We start from the raw sequence: 19,895 nt of genomic DNA, 5'->3' as shown, positions 1-19,895 counted from the left end.
ATAAACCTATAATATAATAGTCTCAAAGACCCTGAGGTCTGGTAGAAAGTGTGTCTTCAAGAAATTCAATGACTAAGAAACCAAGGATTTTGACAATTGAATGAAGATTGCACGTTTAAAGACATACCTAGGTAAGACTAAAGAAAATTACAATAGTTTAAATATATTTTTATCCAAAGATAGAAAAGCCCTAAAACTTGCATGCGGCTTATTTGTGTCTCTGTCTTCCATACTGGTTTCTGAAATTTTTCGGAGTTGGAATGCTGTTTTTATTAGTTTTTTGTATTCATAGCAAGGCTCAATACCTAGCACATAGTAGGTTAATAAATGTGTGCTGAATGAGGAGTGAATAAAATTCCTAGACATGAATTAGTAAAAAACAAAGCAAAATATAACTACTATAACTTAATTCAACATTTTCATTGGAGATAAAAATATATTATTTCCATTTATTTATTTATTATCAGTGGGCTTATAGGATCTGGATGAAGTTTTGAAAAAGATACATGTTCATTTTATTACTTTTTTCCCTAGAAATCCGCCTAAAAATGAAGTAGTAGCTTTATTGTTTGCAACAAATGATAATTTCACATTTATTTATATATTGCCTTAGTGTTATCTTTATTTAAACTCACATTACTTAATTGCTGAAATTGAGAATCCTAAATTATTATTTCCAAAAAGAGCTTATTACAAATTTAATTATATTTGTATTAATATCAATATTTTGTTTTTGCACATGAATATGTGGTGATGATATAGTTTTTGTGAATTTTGCAGAGGATGGGTATTTGTAAATTTCAATTAGCAAGAGTATAATTAATAACCTCAGAGTCAGATGTCCCTCGAGAGTTAAATCAGATTTCAGCGGTAATGTCCTACCTGGCATTTATGCAGAGATTCTTGGCATTGATGTAAAAATCTGCTGTGGCAATCTAGACATTCTTCCTTTGTGTTCTCTGAGAATTGGCTCTGTTCTTATTTTCTGCCATCATCCCAGTGAGAAATTCAGAAAAATTGCCAGATGGCTCATCCTGTGAAGAACTCTGTGTAATCAGTAAGAATTTTGAAATAAAACAAGCGTTGGCAGAAACTAGTTAGCAGAACTCATCATTATTGTTGTTGTTTGAAGATCTATTATTCTGTTCTCAAGGAGAAAATGAAAGAGTTGGAAACCAATGTTTCCAAAGCACTACATTCCATAAATTCATTTTATTTCATAGGAAACTTTACCAATTATCCTATATGAAATAAGATTGGCTCTTAGCACATACATGACAGAAATGTCCAATTCAAACCAAAAGAGGAAAAGGTTTCAAATCATCTCTATGTTCAATACTTGACTTATTTGATTAATGAGGAGACTTAATCATCAGATAGTCTTACAACTGAATATTTCTTGCAATTTTGAATTATGAGGTCCTTAAGACAAGGACTAAGCCTTTAACACCTAATGATATGCAATGATGTGACTAATTAATAATACCATTTTGTTGAAAATTATAAAGGGAAAAACTTTCTCTAAATTGCCTCATTCGTCAATGCTTATAGGAAAAATTCCACAGTTCCTAGTTTAGGATTTCTAGTCCCAATTTAAAAAGTCATCAATTTTTTACACACTATGTGCATGACTAATATGGAGGAGAAATCAGGGAAAAGAGTTCAAAAAATAAGCAAGCAGGTTTCTTGGAAAGAGAAGATGGTAACTGGAGAGAATATAGCTGAGAGAATATTCTTTTGATGAATTTTGAGTTTGTTTTTTGAACTCTCTGGTAATTGTCAGGTACTGCATAGCCTCCTGGCAAGAGAAGAATGTGGCTGCATTGCAAATCCAATCTGCATAAGGCAGGTGAGATGACAGGGGATGAGAATAACGAATAGAGGCTGAGAATTTGGAACCACATCTGGTAGAAATAGGGTGTGCACAATTTGGGGAACAAAGGAAAATCTGAGAGGAGATCTTGACATGCTAGAAACGCCCACTCTCATTGTCATGCGGCACTCCACTCACCTTTTATTCCTTCTGAGTCAAATGCCACATGCTGGTTTCCTACTTTGAGTGCCCTCTCTCTTGTAGGCCAACTCAAATTCTATGTTAACTTAAAGTCTTGGTTTTCATCCTGACACTTTTTCCTAATCATTCGTTGTCACTTTTCCTAACTTTTCCTTTAGTGTCCCTAAGTATGGGTGTTCCTCAGGGGCATGTTTTCTGATTTCCTCTTTTTTTTTTTTTTAATATTAAAGACTCTTTTGGAATCTTTGAAGTCATTGCCATTTCCTTTTGTTTTCAGTTCCCAATTATGTTCTGATTGATCCCAGACACAAATTTTCAACTAAGACCCCTCTTGATAGCAAGATATAGACCTGTTTAACCATCTGCCTATTCTATACCTTCCCTTGGATGTCTTAATATGCAAATGATGAATTTGACTTTGACTTTTTTTTGGTTGTTGATCATTGATGAATGCCAAGAGAAAGTTACTATGGTCATTCATGAAGGATGCATTAGAAACTCCTGATTGTTTTATATTCGTGTTAATAACTGTAGAAGATTGATGAGAAATGTCTTTTTTTCCTTTGTCCATCAAAAATAAGTATCACATATTCCATAATGGGTTTTAAGCATCTCCTATACTAATTATGTATTTTTCTCCTCATCTCTCAATGTTATGAAATATATCTTCTTTTTTCTGCCTGCAGGTGCATATATGCGTACATAATGTACATGTATTTATATGTGCATAGACTATATTCTGGCATGTTATTTTCTAATAAGAAAGTATTTTAAAGTTGTGAATTTGCTTAAAGAGTCAAAGACTTTTCAACTTTTTTCTACTCTAGCAATGTGTAACAGATTACAATGTCTTCCTTTAGAAATTAAAAATATTATTAATTTTCCTTCCAGAATGTGTTATTAATGAGAAATATGATGAGAATTTGTTTTTTTTTTTTTCCTTTAAGGTAAAATTTAAATCTTTGGGATTTTGTTTTAAGCTTAGAATTCAGAATTTCTCCAGGGTGTGGCTAGGTATTGTTGTTATTATTTTCTATTTTCATTCATTCTCAGCACTTGTCAGGTCTATAATACCCTGAAGACTCATCAGTTCTGCTCTTAGAAATGCTTTATTTCTTCCTCCCTCCCTCTCCTTCCTTCCTACCTTCTTTCTTTCCTTCTTTCCATTCCTCTTTTGTTCACTTCAATCTCTTATCACATTCTAGAATTCCAAGTAGAAGAATTTGATTCTTCAGCTATGTATTTTCTGTATCTTAACTTTTAACTCATACTTTCTATCTCTCATTTCTTTGGTACTAATCCCTTGTTTCTGTCTTCCAATTTATTTATTCACTTTTCACGTGTATCTCCCTTATGCACTGAGGTTGTGTTCATTTGTTTTGTTTCCTTTATTACAAATTGATTTTGAATTTCCAAAATCTCTGCTTTGTTCTAATTGGTTCTGTTTTATAACATACAAATCTTTGTTGTGTTAAGTTTATCATAAAAAAAGAAAAAAAAATTCTGTGAAATATAAACAATAAATATGGTAAAAAAAAAAGTGTATCATGTACAAAATTCCATAAAATTCCCTTCAGCATCGTAATATACTTAATTGTAAAGTTTTCTTTTAGCTTTATTATTTTCTCAGATTTTTATTTTTGTTTGAAGAGCTTTGTATGACCATCTTTGAACATGAAATCTCTTGTTTGGGTGTCTGTAATGTTTTAACCGGTTGGTATTATCCTGCTACCATCTCAGGGTACCATGGGACGGTACCTAAATATGATATATATTCTGAGCACAGAGTTTGCAATTACCTGAGAAACTGGCCTGACTCAGTTCTGGACTGCCCACGCAGTCCCTGGGGAGTCCCAAGGAGCACAGAGAGGGGGCAGAGCAGCCTAGTTACCCTGGAACATAACTGCTGGAGATTTCCACTGTTCACAGTCCTCTGGCCTTTGGTTGCTTTATCTGCTACCTCCCTGAAGGCTTATCTTGCATATGTTTATGCCTGGGCTTTGCTACAGCTTTGTTTGTCTATTGCTCTTATTCTATCTCCTTTAGTATCTCCAGGAATTTTTCATATATCAGGTGGGCTGATGGCTTCATTTTAAACCAGTGTTGTTTGATGCATTTATTTATTTTTTCTATCTTAAAATATATTCTATACTTTTTCACTAATCTCTTATTTGGAATGATACCTACATATACTAGACTCTGTTTATTTTCCTCCAACAAATAATGTCAGATAAGTTAGATACCCACAAGAAGGAAAAAAAGAAAAAGAAACCTTGACCCCTATTTCTTACCATACAGAAAAAAAAATTAATTCAAGATGGACAATAGACATAATTATGACAGGCAAAATAAAAAAAGCTTGTATGAGGTCATATAGCAGATTTCTTTATTACTTTGGAATAATCAAGATTTTCTAAAATGGAATACAATAAAGTATTGATCATAAAAGAAATGACTGATAAGTTGGACTACATAAAAATTAATAACTTTTGTTAATGAAAAGACATGAAGAGAGTAAAAGATAAGTCACAGTATGAGAGGTACTTGCAATACTTTTATCTGACAAACAGAATTCTAGTACTAAATTAATTTTTAATAACAGTCTTGCTTCCTATTACATTAATATAATATAAAATTACTATAGCATGGAAAATACCGAATCTTTGAACAATGGAGTAAATTTACTGAGGTGAACTTCCAAATTAAGTTAGTAGTCAAGCTGAAAGTTCACTCTAACAAAATAATCCAAACATGGAAAAATGCTGAGAGTAATCGTACTTATGACTGCAAAAAAAAAAAAGGTGAAATGTGATCAAATTAAGAAATGGCTAACTAAATAGTGGCCAATTATAGTGTGAGAGTTTGCAGCCTTGTACCTGTTGCTTAGGAAGAATGCAAAGAACTAAAGGAAGCCTTTTAATTAAATATTTTTTAAATGAAGAGATAAAATGAATTATATTCAAGTATATGGGATGGTTTCATCTTTTGAAATATCTTAAGACATGGGAGAAAAATACACCAAAATAAGAGTTTGTTGTTAGCTAATTAGTGGTGATAATTTTCCTTTCTCAATTTTTTCTAACTTTCTACTAAGTGATTATTATTTTTTAGTTAAATTATAATGTATAGTAAAAATTATGATGGAGTATAGGTAAAATTCTGACTCTATGTTCTGACTCTTTATGTGGTCATTTTCTTAGATATTGTTTCTTAATATTGTCACATCGTGGGAGAAAAATATATATTTTGAGTTCAAATAATATGGTCAGATTTTTTAATTAGAAAAGACTATCTGGATATCATCTAAGCATCATGATTGTGTTCCATCTGTTTTCTTTTCACCTTGATTTTCCAGGAGATTAAAGAGAGAGGCTCAATACTGTAAGGCTCTTTCAGGTTGCATATATTTTCAGTATTAAATACTATACTCATGCAAAACTTGGTAGTTTTGGTGAACTTTTCTGTTGCATGTGGATAGATAAAAATAAATTTCTTCATACTTCCAGTACTCTTTTAAAAATTGGTTTGATAAATCCTAGATAAATTATTTTGGAAGAATTTGGTAGATTTTCTTATTAGGATGCTTATGGAACTTTTTATAACTAAAATTGGTGGATCAAAATTCAAATTAAAGATGTGATAATACTTCAGCTTGGAATTGAAATTCCTCATCATTTCCTTTTTCACATAAAATGGTTTTAAGGCATTAAACCATTTCTGCATCGGTTTCAACTGAAGTGTCAATATGATAGCTATTTATTCCCAAATTGAATGTGAGAGAGTTTGGTGTATGCAAAAATCACAGGGGAATATTTTAAGAGTTGGACCTCTAAGCGTGATAAAGGGTTTAAAAATGGATTAGAGTAGAAAGAGAGGATGGTGATTTTGAAGAGGTTTTTTGGGAAAATGTTTGTCAGACTAAATCAGCCCACAAGAAAGGATGGCAGGAGGATGAGCTCCTTCATCTCAAGCCAGCACAAGCTTGGCTGGAAGACCATCAAATGTGTGTTCCTTGAAAGACACAAGTAGTAGTAATTGACCTACCCTGACAAAGCTAAAGTAGCCCATGGCAGAAGATGCTGCCTGAATATTTCTTTTACCTGGCACTCACCCGAGGTTTTGTCATCAATCTCTTAAGCTCAGCAGTTGTTTTGTTTTGTTTTTTTATTTCTGCATATTATGGGGGTACAAATGTTTAGGTTATGTATGCTACCCTTGCTTCCTCCCCCCCCCCAAGTCAGAGCTTCAAGCGTGTTCATCCCCCAGACAGTGCACATCGCACTCATTATGTATGTATATACCCATCCCTTCCTCCCCCCTCCCATCTTCCCAACACCCGATAAATGTTATTCTTATATGAGCACTTAAGGTGATGATCAGTGAAATCAATTTGATGGTGAGTACATGTGGTGCTTATTTTTCAATTCTTGGGATACTTCACTTAGTAGAATGGGTTCCAGCTCTATCCAGGACAATACAAGAGGTGCTAGATCACCATTGTTTCTTGCGGCTGAGTAGTACTCCATGGTATACAGATACCACATTTTATTAATCCACTCATGTATTGATGGGCACTTGGGTTGTTCCCACATCTTTGCAATTGTGAATTGTGCTGCTATAAACATTCGAGTGCAGGTGTCTTTTTTATAGAATGTCTTTTATTCTTTTGGGTAGATGCCCAGTAATGGGATTCCTGGATCAAATGGTAGGTCTACTTGTATCTCTTTGAGGTATCTCCATATTGCTTTCCACAGAGGTTGTACTAGTTTGCAGTCCCACCAACAGTATATGAGTGTTCCTATCTCTCCATATCCATGCCAACATTTATTGTTTTGGGACTTTTTGATAAAGGCCATTCTCACTGGAGATAAGTGATAGCTCATTGTGGTTTTGATTTGCATTATTTCCCTGATGATTAGAGATGTTGAGCCATTTCTTCATATGTTTGTTGGCCATTCTTCTCTCTTCTTTTGAAAAGGTTCTGTTCATGGCCTTTTCCCACCTTTTGATAGGGTTGTTTGATTTTTTCTTGCTGATTTTCCTCAGTTCTAAATAGATTCTAGTTATCAGCACTTTATCGGATGGGTAACATGTGAATATTTTCTCCCTTTCTGTAGGTTGTCAGTTTGTTCTTGTGATAGTTTCTTTGGCTGTGAAGAAGCTTTTTAATTTGATCAGTCCCATTTTTTTTTATTTTTGTTGTTGCTGTGATTGCCTTTGGCTTCTTCTTCATAAATTCTTTGCTTAGGCCAATGTCTAGAAGAGTATTTCCAATGTTTTCCTCTAGAATTCTTATAGTTTCACACCTTAGGTTTAAGTCTGTTATCCACCATGAGTTGATTTTTGTGAGAGGTGAAAGGTGTAGATCCTGTTTCAGTCTCCTACATGAAGCTATCCAGATTACCAGCACCATTTATTGAATAAGGTTTCTTTTCCCCAATGTATGTTTTTGTCTGTTTTGTCAAAGATTAGATGGCTATATGAGGCTGGTTTTATATCTGGGTTTTCAGTTCTGTTCTAAATGTCTATGTCCCTGTTCTTGTGCCAGTACCATACTGTTCTAATTACTATGGTCTTAGGCTCGTGAGTTGTTATCTTGCTAATCTCCTTTGACATTTGACTTAAATATATAATTATCATCACTGATGAAAAGAACTTTTTAAAAACATTGTTTTAGAGGAAAAGAAGGCTTTCTTTGCCTCAACCTGTCATGAAAGCATAAAATGTTCTGCGAACATCTTTAACATGCTCATGGCCTTCCCACACAATTAAAAGTAACACAGTATTGAACAACACAGAACCCAAACCCAAATGTGAATGATACATTTGATGCCATTTACTGACTATGGAATATTTCTTTCCATAATGTATACATTCTTGTAAACTGTCAGAATAGAGGACTTTCAATTAAAATGTCAGCAATGCTATGTTTTCCTTTTTACTTTTGTAAATATCTTGAGAGTGTTCAGTATCTTCTTATTCAAAAGCTAAGGTTATGCTTTTTTTCATTCATAATTTATGAAATTTTAAAACTTTCTATTGTCATAGAAGGTAAGAGATTCTTAATAAGGATTTGCAAAGGGATAAATGATAATGCAGTCTATGAGGGAAAAAGGATACAAATTGTGAAATAGCAGTATGGAAAATTCCATTGGCTAGGACACATGCTTTCTAAGTTAGAAATAAAGTGCTTTCATGGAAGAATATTTAAGATAAATTACATTATTTAATAAAAAGTAATGCACCACGTAAGGCACGCTATCTACAGGTGGCAGTTGAATATACTGAAAAGCAAGACCTTTTAATATGATATTGAAAAAACTTCTTGCTTGACTTAGAGAAGATACAAAAATCTGAATTAAAATAAAATCTAACGTGAAAGTAACAAACTATATCAAGAAAAACTACAACTATATTGGACTTCAACAAATCAGAGTTTACTGACTTTAGCAGAAGACATACTGCATGATAAAGTAATTCATAATGTAGAAGAAGCAGTATGATAGCATCTTTGTTAACTTAATGATCACCCTGATACACATAACTTTGAAATTCCTCACTAATACTTTCTCATGTAACTGGGTTTTTTAAAAAATATTCAATTATTACTAAAGTATAGTAACATGCACACTATTTTATGACAAACAAGAATATTGTTGATAGAAAGGCATTTGGATTTGATAAACTGCGTCACAAAGTTGAATAAGTATATATGTAATCAATGTTGTGTATATGTTAAAATATATGCTTTTAAGCAATAAATCATTGTAAAGTGAATCTGTGCTGCCTTGGTTTTATATCAGTAATTCAGGATGAAGGAAGAATTGACACTTGTTTAGTGTCTACTGTCTGCTAGATACTGCACTATTTTATTCTCAGAATGCCTCATTTAATTCTCACGTCAATACTTTAAAGGAGCTGTGCCCTCATTTGACTAATGAGGAAACTGAGGCTCAAAGGGATTAAGTGGCCAAACAGCACATCTATTTTACTGGCGTTTACACTAATTATACTAAATTGTAGGAATGTAAGATATATAATTGAACTTAACTCTTACAATCTAGGAGAAAAATGGTCTCAACAACATTATTTAAAGTGACAAATCAAGTAGTTAAGCATAAGTAAGAATGCAAAGGTAAACCTTGAAGATAAATTATTGTTGACCTAAAATGGTGGTAAAATAAAATGATTGAAAGGAAAGTTTTTCTTTTATATCACCTTTAAAGGTCTTATAGTTTTTATGCTTGAATTTGGGTATATGTCCACTGTAATTCACTTTTTATATGGGGGGAGTTTTCTTTTTACTTAACTTGGATCTATATATATGTGAGATATTTCTGGACTTTCTATTTAATTCCAATGAAGTGTTTATTGCTTATCTTTTTTGTCAATATTATGCTGTGCTGATTACTATAAACTTATAGTAATTTTGAAATTGGATGGTGTAAGTTCTCCATTTTTTCTCTTTTTAAAAATTATTTTCGTTATTTTCTGTTCTTTGGCTTTTCATATATACAGTTTACAATTAAGTTATTATTTGCTACTTTAAGAAATCCTGCTGTGAATTTGATATCATTTAGTATCATTGAATTCATAGGACATTTTGGGGAGAAATTACATTTTAAACATACCACGTCTTCTGAGAAATGAGTATGGGCTATAACCCCCTTAATTTGGGTCTTCTTTAACTTTTCTGTGCAATGTTTTGTAATTTTCCTTGTACTGCTTTTTGGTGCTAGTTTTAAGTGGCATTGTAAATGGTATTTTCTTTAAATTGAATTTCATTGCTAATTTTCCACTACTAGTTATAAAAAACAATAATTTTTGTACAACAAAATTGTATCTTGTCCCCAGGGCAACTCCTATCATTTCCAGGGGCTGTTTTGGGAATTCCTTAGCATTTTCTATAGAGATGATACTTTCTTCTGCAAATAAAGATGATTTTCCGTGTTTTATTTTTTTTTTAACCTATGTGTTTAATTTATCTTCTTTTTCTTTCTATATTTGAGGGACTATCTTTGCCTTTTTCCAATTGAGAAAAAAATGTATTCTTTTTTTTCTATTTTAGAGAGTTAACATTAGATGTAGTTTTTCTATAAATTCTCTTTACCAGTTTGAAGAAGTTAATTATAAACTAAGTTTATTCTTAGTTTCCTAATAGGATTTTATAGGTGTTGAATTTTATTCGATTGTTTTTCTTTTCAGACCATTAATATGGTGAATTACATTTTTCTTTCTTAAGGAAGGAGAAACTCACTTGGTCATGATGTATTTATCTTTTATTAATATATACAATTTGACAAGCTAACTTAATTCAACTAATTTCATGCTTCTTTATTAATTTTTGATCAAAGTGTTTAAAAATAAAAAACTCTACTTATTCATATTAGCATTTACTGTTACATGCCTGAAGTATTTTAATCACATGGGATCAATAAAGTGAGCAAACGTGGTCAAGTACAGAGAAGCATCCATAATGTTGAGAAAGGATGTCAGTACATCTAGTTTAGAATTCAAATTTTAACATTTAACCACAATTTTTAACAACAGAAACAGTAAGAAGCATAACAATGCTTCAGAACAACACTTGGTCTTTCCCTGCCAAGGCCGCCATGAGAACGAGAGGCACCTGGAGTTCTTCTGAAAGAAGAAATTACATGCAATTTTGCTCCTGCATTTTTTCAATTCCAGTGCCAGTGTTAATAAGAGAAGTTGATTTGCAGTCCATGAAACAAACACTGAGCATCAACGTAGGCTCAGCCTATGTAATTATAGAATCCGACTACAGAATTTCCCTAATCTAAAATTATAGAAGTGGTTGATAATAATTAAAATGATAGCATCTTTTGTTCCCCTTAAAAATATTTTTCCACGCCAATATTAGTGTCTGTAAACCCCTCTAAACTGGTATGAAAAATGCTTTCCTTTCTTCCAAATGAAAACCTGAAGCATAGAATTATAGAATGCAGCACAGTGTCTTTCAGCAGGTCCTTATGATTGCATTTACGACATTGTACCTACAAATCTCTAAATTTGTATGTCATCCTTATGTGATTGAAAACTCCCTGAGAGCCAGTAACGTGCTTCATTTCTCTTTGTATTTCTAGCACATAGCACAGTGAACTGACAGCATATATTTTATATAAAGTACATATATCAAGAACTCTAGAAAAATGAATTAATTTATTCAAGTTGATGTCTTCCGGTCTTACAGCTCAGCCAGCAGTAGAGATTTTTATGCAGTAAGATTATTTCTAAGTATTTCAGCCTATTATAGGTAATCCAACTTTTTATTTATTTACTTATTTTTATTTTGTTTGAGACAGAGTTTTGCTCTGTTGCTCCTGACTAGAGTGCAATGGCGTCATCATAGCTTACTGCAACTTCAAACTCAAGCCATCTTCCTGCCTCAGCCTCCCAAGTAGCTGGGACTACAGGCGGGTGCCACCATGCCTGCCTAATTTTTTCTATTTTTGATAGAGACGGGGTCTCCATCTGGCTCAGGCTTGTCTTGAACAAACTCCTGACCTCGACTGATTGTCCTGCCTTGGCCTCCCAGAGTGCTAGGATTATAGGCGTGAGCCACTGTGCCTGGCCTAAACCAACTTTTTAAATGAAAGAAAAACCCTTCTCATTTTGGACTCCAGATATTAAATTTTCCTTAAACATAACATATTTTTATAAAAGCAGCTTTTAACTTGATTTGAAATGATGTCCCCCTTCCTTAAATTTAATTTATCACTTAAGCTTAGTTATTTAAATTCGTTTATTGGAATCTCTTTGCTTGAATACTTTTAATCTGCTGAAATTAATTGAGAATACTATATATATTTTACCAGAATTGTTTAAGTGAAACCACAAGTATAGACAAGACAATGTTTTGAAGCTGTTCTATTAAAATTTCAAGTATTTAATAAAATATGTAAACATGATTAATGTTTCTAACTCTCAGTACAGATCTAAGATTAATGTTCAAGCCAGTTTCTTATCACAGTTGCTTATAGATAAAGGTTTTTTAGATTTATTGATAAAGATTTTTGTTATTCAAAAAGAATGTCATTTGGGGACCATGAAGCCAGTATCATCAATGACTTTTTGTTTCAAATGTTAAATTTCCTATTTTGACCTTAAAGTCTTAGACATTATAAAACTATTTTGTAGTATTTTAGAGCCTAGGGACTTATAAATCACAAATTTCTTTTTTTTTTTGAGACAGAGTCTCACTCTGTTGCCCAGGCTAGAGTGCCGTGGAGTCAGCTTAGCTCACAGCAACCTCAAACTCCTGGGCTCAAGCAATCCTCCTGCCTCAGCCTCCCGAGTAGCTGGGACTACAGGCATGTGCCACCATGCCCGGCTAATGTTTTCTATATATATTTTTAGTTGTCCATATAATTTCTTTCTATTTTTAGTAGAGATGGGGTCTCGTTCTTGCTCAGGCTGGTCTCAAACTTCTGAGCTCAAACGATCCATCCGCCTCGGCCTCCCAGAATGCTAGGATTATAGGCAAGAGCTACCGCGCCTGGCCTAAATCAGAAATTTCTATCATTTGTAGGAATGGAGATCCATGAAATGTTCTTTGTTGTTTTTTTTTTTATGTTTTTGGTTGTTTGTTATGGATTGTCAATTTAAAAGACCCAAACTGCTTCTTAAGGAATGTAATTGCTTAGAGATCAGAGCATCCAAGATTGGTTGACAATACTTACTTTAGGAAGTAAAACTCTCTCCTAACTTAGAAGAGCACAAAGGGGGTGAGATGATTAAGGAAGTGAAAGAGCCACTGGCTTCGCTAGCACAGCAGTTTGCTAAGAGACCTGGGTGGGAGAGTTGGGGCCTTGCTGATTTCAGTATGTGGTGGTAACTGAATTCACAGCTGAACTGGTTTGCAACATAATGAGACAGAGCATTCCACAACCGGCCTGGGAAGATGATGTCTGGAAAGGAAGGAAAAAAAAAAAAAAAAAAGACATTGAGAACCCATAAAAAACAGTGAGGGCTATGTAATTTTAAGCCACGCTCTGGATTGATTTCCAACTCATAATGCTTCGAAGTGAAAAATTAAAATTTGTTTAATGTAAGCAGGGAACCAATCAGTGGCAGACAGGTTTGTCTGGATTTTATATAAGGGAATTGTTGCAATGTGCAGCCCGGTGGTTTTAGAGTATTCTGCATTTTATCAACCAGTGTCCCTACCTCCTATTTCATGAGATTCTCTGTATGAAAACTCATTTATTTCACCTACAAAGGCAAAAAATACTCTAAGTCCTATAGAAAAACCAGAATATATTTTGTTCTTAATTTTGGACATAGTATGATTTGGTAGAGTCACAGAATCTCAGAACTTAAGTTAATAATAAATGTGTTCCAGCCTAACTTTGTTATTTTACAAAGGAGAACAAAGAGAAACAAAGGTTACAGGAACCTAGGTTTTCCTTCCACAAATCAAGTAGGTTTTGCCTTCCTTTTCTTCTCATTTTCTTCTAATTCAGTGTTTATTTTATAAGTAAAATTTTAAACATTATTTGTCACTAAACTCTTTTAAATAATGTCTTATATTATTGACTTTTCTATCTGCATTCTTTTTTCCTTGGTGTTCATGAAATAATCCTTCCTTAGTTTTTCTAAGAATACCTTAAGGAATAGCAGCCCGGTAAGAGATGACTGTGGCATGCCAAATGTCAATAATTATTGTGGTTTACCCATGCAAACCTACCTTCATAATTTCATTCAGATCGAAATCTTCTTATTTGCATCTGCATAATTCTGCAATCTTCCACACAGATCTAATTGCAACCCCAGACACACTTTGATCAAATATCAATTTATATTTAGCCTGAGGAAAGAAAACATTCAAACTCTATGACTGCTAGTATGCCATGTGTTTTAGGAATAATATTAGTAAATGACAATTGTAAATTCGAATCCTGATTAATAAACTCTAATATCAGCCTCTACATAATGCAAACTCACATTTTTATCCTAAGCAAACAAATGCTCCTTCATTTTAGAACATTAATTTCTTTAAAGGCTCTAATCATAACTCCTTTTTTGATTTTCCCTCAAGTGACTCAGAGCACAAAATTTGAAAATTTTCGAAGAAACGGAAAAATTTCTAGAAAAATGTGATAACAGAAATTTAATAGTACTTACTCATTAAATAAATTAAAGCAATAGTTAAAATCTCTCACAGAGACAGTATATAAATTTGTCCCCAAATAATTTACAGGTTAATTCTACCAAAAATTCAGGGGATTGAAAGAGAATTGAAGATCGGATCAATCAAATATTTACTTTGTAAAGTTATTATCCTTTGTTCTGAACCAACAAATACTGCTGGAGCTAATGGACATCTCCGGGCAAAAAACAAAAGCAAAACTTAACCTAAACTCATGCTTTACATAAAAATTAACTCAAAATGGATCACAGATTTATGTGAAAATCATAAAAGTAAATATCATTTAGAAAAAAAAATCATAGGAGAAAATATTCAAGATCTAAGGTTAGATAAAAAGGTTTTAGACTTGGTACCAAAAATTATCCATAAAGAGAAAAACTTGTCAGATTGACCTCATCAAAATTAACTAGTCCGTGAAAGCCCATGGGAAGAAGACCAGAAAGCAAGACCCAGCCTGGAAGAAAAACTATGCAAACCACATACCTAACAAAGTACTTGTAGGTAGAAAATATAAAGAACATTTCAAACTCTGCCATAAAATAGTAATAATAATTAGCAAATGGTCAGAAGACAGGATTTTGCCAAAGAGGATGTATAGCTGTCACTACACACAATCTATCAAATTGGCTAAAATAAAAGCAAGTGACAACACCACATACTGGCAAGGATGTGGAAAAACTGAATCACTCATTCATTGCTGTTGAAAAGGGAAAATGGTACAGGCACTACAGAAAATTGTTTGGCAGTTTCTGGAATTTCTACATTTCTGGGGCATTTTTCCCAGATAAATGAAGATTTATAGTCGCACAATAACCTGTACTCATATGTTCATAGCAGCTTTGTTTATAATGGCTAAAACCCAGAAACAACCCATATGTCTTTGATGGATGAACGGTTAAACAAACTTTAGTACATCCATTCTGTGGAATACTACTTGCCAATAAACAGGAAAAACTAGCGGTCTACATGATAACTTGGATGAATCTTGAGGGAATTATCTTGTCCCTCCCCCCCAAAAAAATCAATCCCCCAAAGTCAGATACTGTATGATTCTATTTATGTAATATTTTTAAATGACAAAATTATACAAAGGGAGAATAGATCAGTGGTTTCCAGGAGTTAGGGACAGCAAGAAAAGTGGGTTGAGAGGGAGGTGGGTGTCACAACAAAAGGGAAAGATGAAGGTGCCTCTAGTAAATTCTTCTGTGCCTTGACTGTATCAATATCAGCATCCTGCCTATGATTTCATACTCCAGTTTTGCAAGATATTACCATTGAGGAAACTGTATGAAAAGTGCATGTGCTCTCTCAGTATTATCTCTTACAACTCCATGTGAATCTACAATTTTCTTATTTAAAAAAAAAAGGCAGCCAAAAATATGTCATCACATTGACAACCATAATAGCCTTCTGTGAACTGAAGGCTCAGGTCAATTTTATTGTATGCATTTAAGGTTTTAAGGGCAATCATAGTTAGGGGTAGGACCCCTTTTGTTTGAACCAGCTCCAATTGTTAACATAATAGAAACATAAAATTAAACATCATGAGCTTTCTATTTAATAACCTGAGATAAACATCTTCCTTCCACAAAAAAAACAAACAACAAAACCAAAGAAGAACACAAAACAAATGACAAAACTGAAAAAGCAAAGGCTGTATCAACCTGCACACCAAAGTCTGATTTTCTTAGAAGCTATGAGTTTTGTTGCCCAGGTTTTCAAGCCTTCAGTTTCATCTGGTCATCATGTGCTGTCCAGCGACAGGCCCACCTGATGTCCCTAGGTGATTATGTAGTTCTTTAGGGCAAGGACACAGGTCTCTTCATCTGTTTGTTTCTAACTCCTTGTGTGTGTCTTGTATGTTTTTCTTTTTATTTAAAATTCAGATGAAAAACATATTGGAAATAGAATTAAACTTTAGAAATATAGGAATTAATTTGTATTATAAATTATTAACTTAGCTGCCACAAAATGACATAATATACACACGGCCATTAGATTTTCTCTGTAGAAAAATTGACATAGGAAACCAAATCAGAATCATAATAAAAATGTACTAACTTAAATGAGAAATAACAAGTATCACATTTGAAATACATATATTTCAAACCCAGTATATATTATGTTTTTTTCTATGCATGCATGCCTATGATAAAGTTTAACTTATAAATTATGCACAGTAAGAGATTAGCAACAATAATTAATAATAACATGGGATGATTATAACATTATGCTCTCATAAAAATTATGGGAATGTGATCTCTCTCTCTCTCTCTCTCTCAAAATATCGTACTGGCCTCTACTCACCCTGCTTCTTAGGATGATAAAATACCTATGTGATGAGATGAAGTGAGGTGAATGATTTAAGCATTATGATTTAATGTTTAAAATTTATGAACTATTTCTTTCTGGAATTTTCATGTAATATTTTCAGACTGCAGTTCATCATGGGTAACAGAAACCACGTAAAGCAAAACTACAGAGAAGAGGGTATGAGTGTATTTTCTTCCAAAAGATCATTGCATTTCAGGCTGTAGTGCACGCACAGATTTTGCATGCATTAACCTTCTGAAAATGATTTCATGAATATGTACATAAGCTCATATTTTTTGGAAGATGTTTAATGGTTTTTGTTATATATGTAATATAGGCCTCCAAGCTGTCAGAAAAGTTAAGAATTACCACCTAGGCATGCTTATATGAAAACACAGAGTATTTTAGAATTTTCTTTGGGTGTGGAAATAGAGCAACAAGAATTACTTGTAAATATAATATAATATACATGACAATATAATAATGGCCCAAGGTTTAGAGAGTTTGATATTTTTGTGATTAGGCAAGCATTAGTACGAAGTTCCCAGAATTTCTCACCACCTGCTGTTTCCTTTCTGCTGCTTTCTCCTCCGCCTTCGTGAACTTCCTCTGCTGGGTACACCTGCTCTGTCAGATCCCCTGATGCTTACTGGAATGAGAATTAGAAGGAAATGAGGATAGGAGAAATCTAATAGGGGTTTAGATCTGTGGCCAGATTTTTCTCCAGTGTATTGAAAGAAAGGGCAACAGGGCACACAATCCTACATGCTCCTACACACATCATTTTTTTTTAAATTACATGGATTTAATCACTTTTTTCTTTATCATCACTTAGCATATCTTTATTTTGATATATTGTGTATTTTCTTTAAAATATTCTTTAAAGAGAACAAATTTAGTTTTACTGATTTCTCACTTAGAGGCAAGAACTGTTTCACTGTCATTTCCAAAACAGGCAACAAAGACTAACAAGTTCGTTCACATATCAATATTTATCATTGGTTACTAACAAGTATTGCTAAGTGCTTCATTTACAATGTGCCACTCAGCACATTTCTGGAGTGGCTATTTCTTTCATCAAAGGTTTTGCACTCGGATAAATAAGACGCTATGCAATGTATTCACAAAGAAAGTATCCAAAGGGGTATATATAGAAAAAATATTTGATGAACACACAAATATAATTACATGCTCTAATGTTTAAAAAATATACAGCAGCAGCAGTTTAGAAATTTAAAAAATTGCCAATAAATTGGAATGATATTTGCAACATATCCTACCTATACCGGAACATTAAAGAGAGGTAAGATATGGGTAAATGAAAAAAAGACATAGACAAATTCCAGGCTGCAGATATGCATTACAATCATAAAAAAAGACCAGATTTACAGTTTATATATTCATGTCACTAGAATATCCACAATAGTGCTATTGTTAAATCCCTCTAGCTATTCTTATTTTCAAGAAATCATAAACAAAGAAAGCTAAGTATATATTGCACTATGCAAATTTTGAGCAAAAATGGTGTACTTTTCGTCTTAAAACATAGTAACTAATCCTAGCTGGAGGCAGATTTTTCTACGTTCCTTTCTGTTGGGGTCTAACCTACACTGGGTTACTATGGCAACTTCTGCAGCACCTGATCTAATTGGATTAAAACTTTTTAAGCTCATCGTCTTTATCCATTAAAGATCAACTTACATCCTTCTCAATATTCCAGGTCACAGGTATAATTAGCAATACATATTACCTATTTATTTCATTTTCTCAGTTATTGGAAGTAACATGCACAGTATGTTTTCTCTATTAGCCTTCCTTTCACACATATATCTTCTATCCTAATTTTCTCTCCATTTTTCTATCTAAAAAAAAATCACAATGCCTTTTTTATTTTCTTTATCCTGATGTCTAAAAGAAGTCCTCCCTCCGTCCCCCGCAAAAAAACACTGTTCTTTCCACCATTCACAGATTTCATTATCTTTTCTTTGTGTGTGTGTTTTTTTTTTTGTTTGTTTGTTTGTTTGTTTGGTGGTGAAGGGTTGGCATGGAAAGCAGAAGATTAGGAACTTTCCTTAAAGAAGATGTTACAAACAGACCTCTCAACCACCACCTGTGGGATGATATAGGAGCCTCATCATATCAACCCTGTTACTTAATTCAATGCAGTGAATCAGAGATACTAAATTAAGAATCCTACAATTAGCTCTTTCAGGCAATCCCATCATGACTAACCCTGTTTTCAAAGTTGTAGTTCTAGTTTCCGATAGATTAATGCTGGCCATGCCTTTGCCATCGGGAGCACTCTTTGAAACCCTTTATTTTCACTGACTTGTTCAAAACATTTTCTTACTTATATCTCTCCTGTTTGAAAAAAGTAAGTAAGCAAATCTTCGAATAAATTAAGGCTTTGAAAGCTCTTCTTTTAGAATATGTGCAAATACTAAAGAACACAGGAAAAATCAACTGTTTCCCTCCTTTATATATCATATTGGGGTATGAACCAGTTTTAATTAGGAAAAGAATAGAATCAAGCTACCAGAACCATTTTATCAAAGCCTAGATCTGGTGACAAAAACAAGAATGGGACATTGACTTATTGTTATCATTGTTATTTATGCATTAAAATTTACTTCTGATAAAATAATAACAGAAAATGACAAAATATGCAGTTAATAATGTACTTATTTCTTCAAATATCCAGAAGACCTCAGTATAAAATGCTTATGTAAGCATCTAAGAATATTATAAACATATACGTAAAAACATATATTTAATACAAGTATGTTTATACTCTGATATTGTAATATAGCTTGCCTTATCTGCATTTTTAAGTTAATTATAACAATTGCTTTCTATATTCAGTTGTTACTATTTGGCTACACTTACTTCTCTTCTTTTAGACTGTCATGGCAAAGACTTTAAAACTCATTATTTTATCCTGCCAAACATGGTGCCCCTCATTATTTATTTAAAAGCAATGAATGGGCCGGGCGCGGTGGCTCACGCCTGTAATCCTAGCTCTGGGAGGCCGAGGCGGGTGGATCGCTCGAGGTCAGGAGTTCGAGACCAGCCTGAGCAAGAGTGAGACCCCGTCTCTACTAAAAATAGAAAGAAATTATCTGGCCAACTAAAAATATATATACAAAAAAATTAGCCGGGCATGGTGGCTCATGCCTGTAGTCCCAGCTACTCGGGAGGCTGAGGCAGTAGGATCGCTTAAGCCCAGGAGTTTGAGGTTGCTGTGAGCTAGGCTGATGCCACGGCACTCACTCTAGCCCGGGTAACAAAGTGAGACTCTGTCTCAAAAAAAAAAAAATAAATAAAAAAAAAATAAAAAAATAAAAGCAATGAATGAAGAGTGGGCTATTAGAATAGCAAATTCCTGGTTAAGTATTA

The sequence above is a fragment of the Lemur catta genome, chromosome 25 (genome assembly GCF_020740605.2).
Source record: "Lemur catta isolate mLemCat1 chromosome 25, mLemCat1.pri, whole genome shotgun sequence".
Classification (NCBI taxonomy): Eukaryota; Metazoa; Chordata; class Mammalia; order Primates; family Lemuridae; genus Lemur; species Lemur catta.
This window is presented reverse-complemented; position numbering follows the sequence as displayed.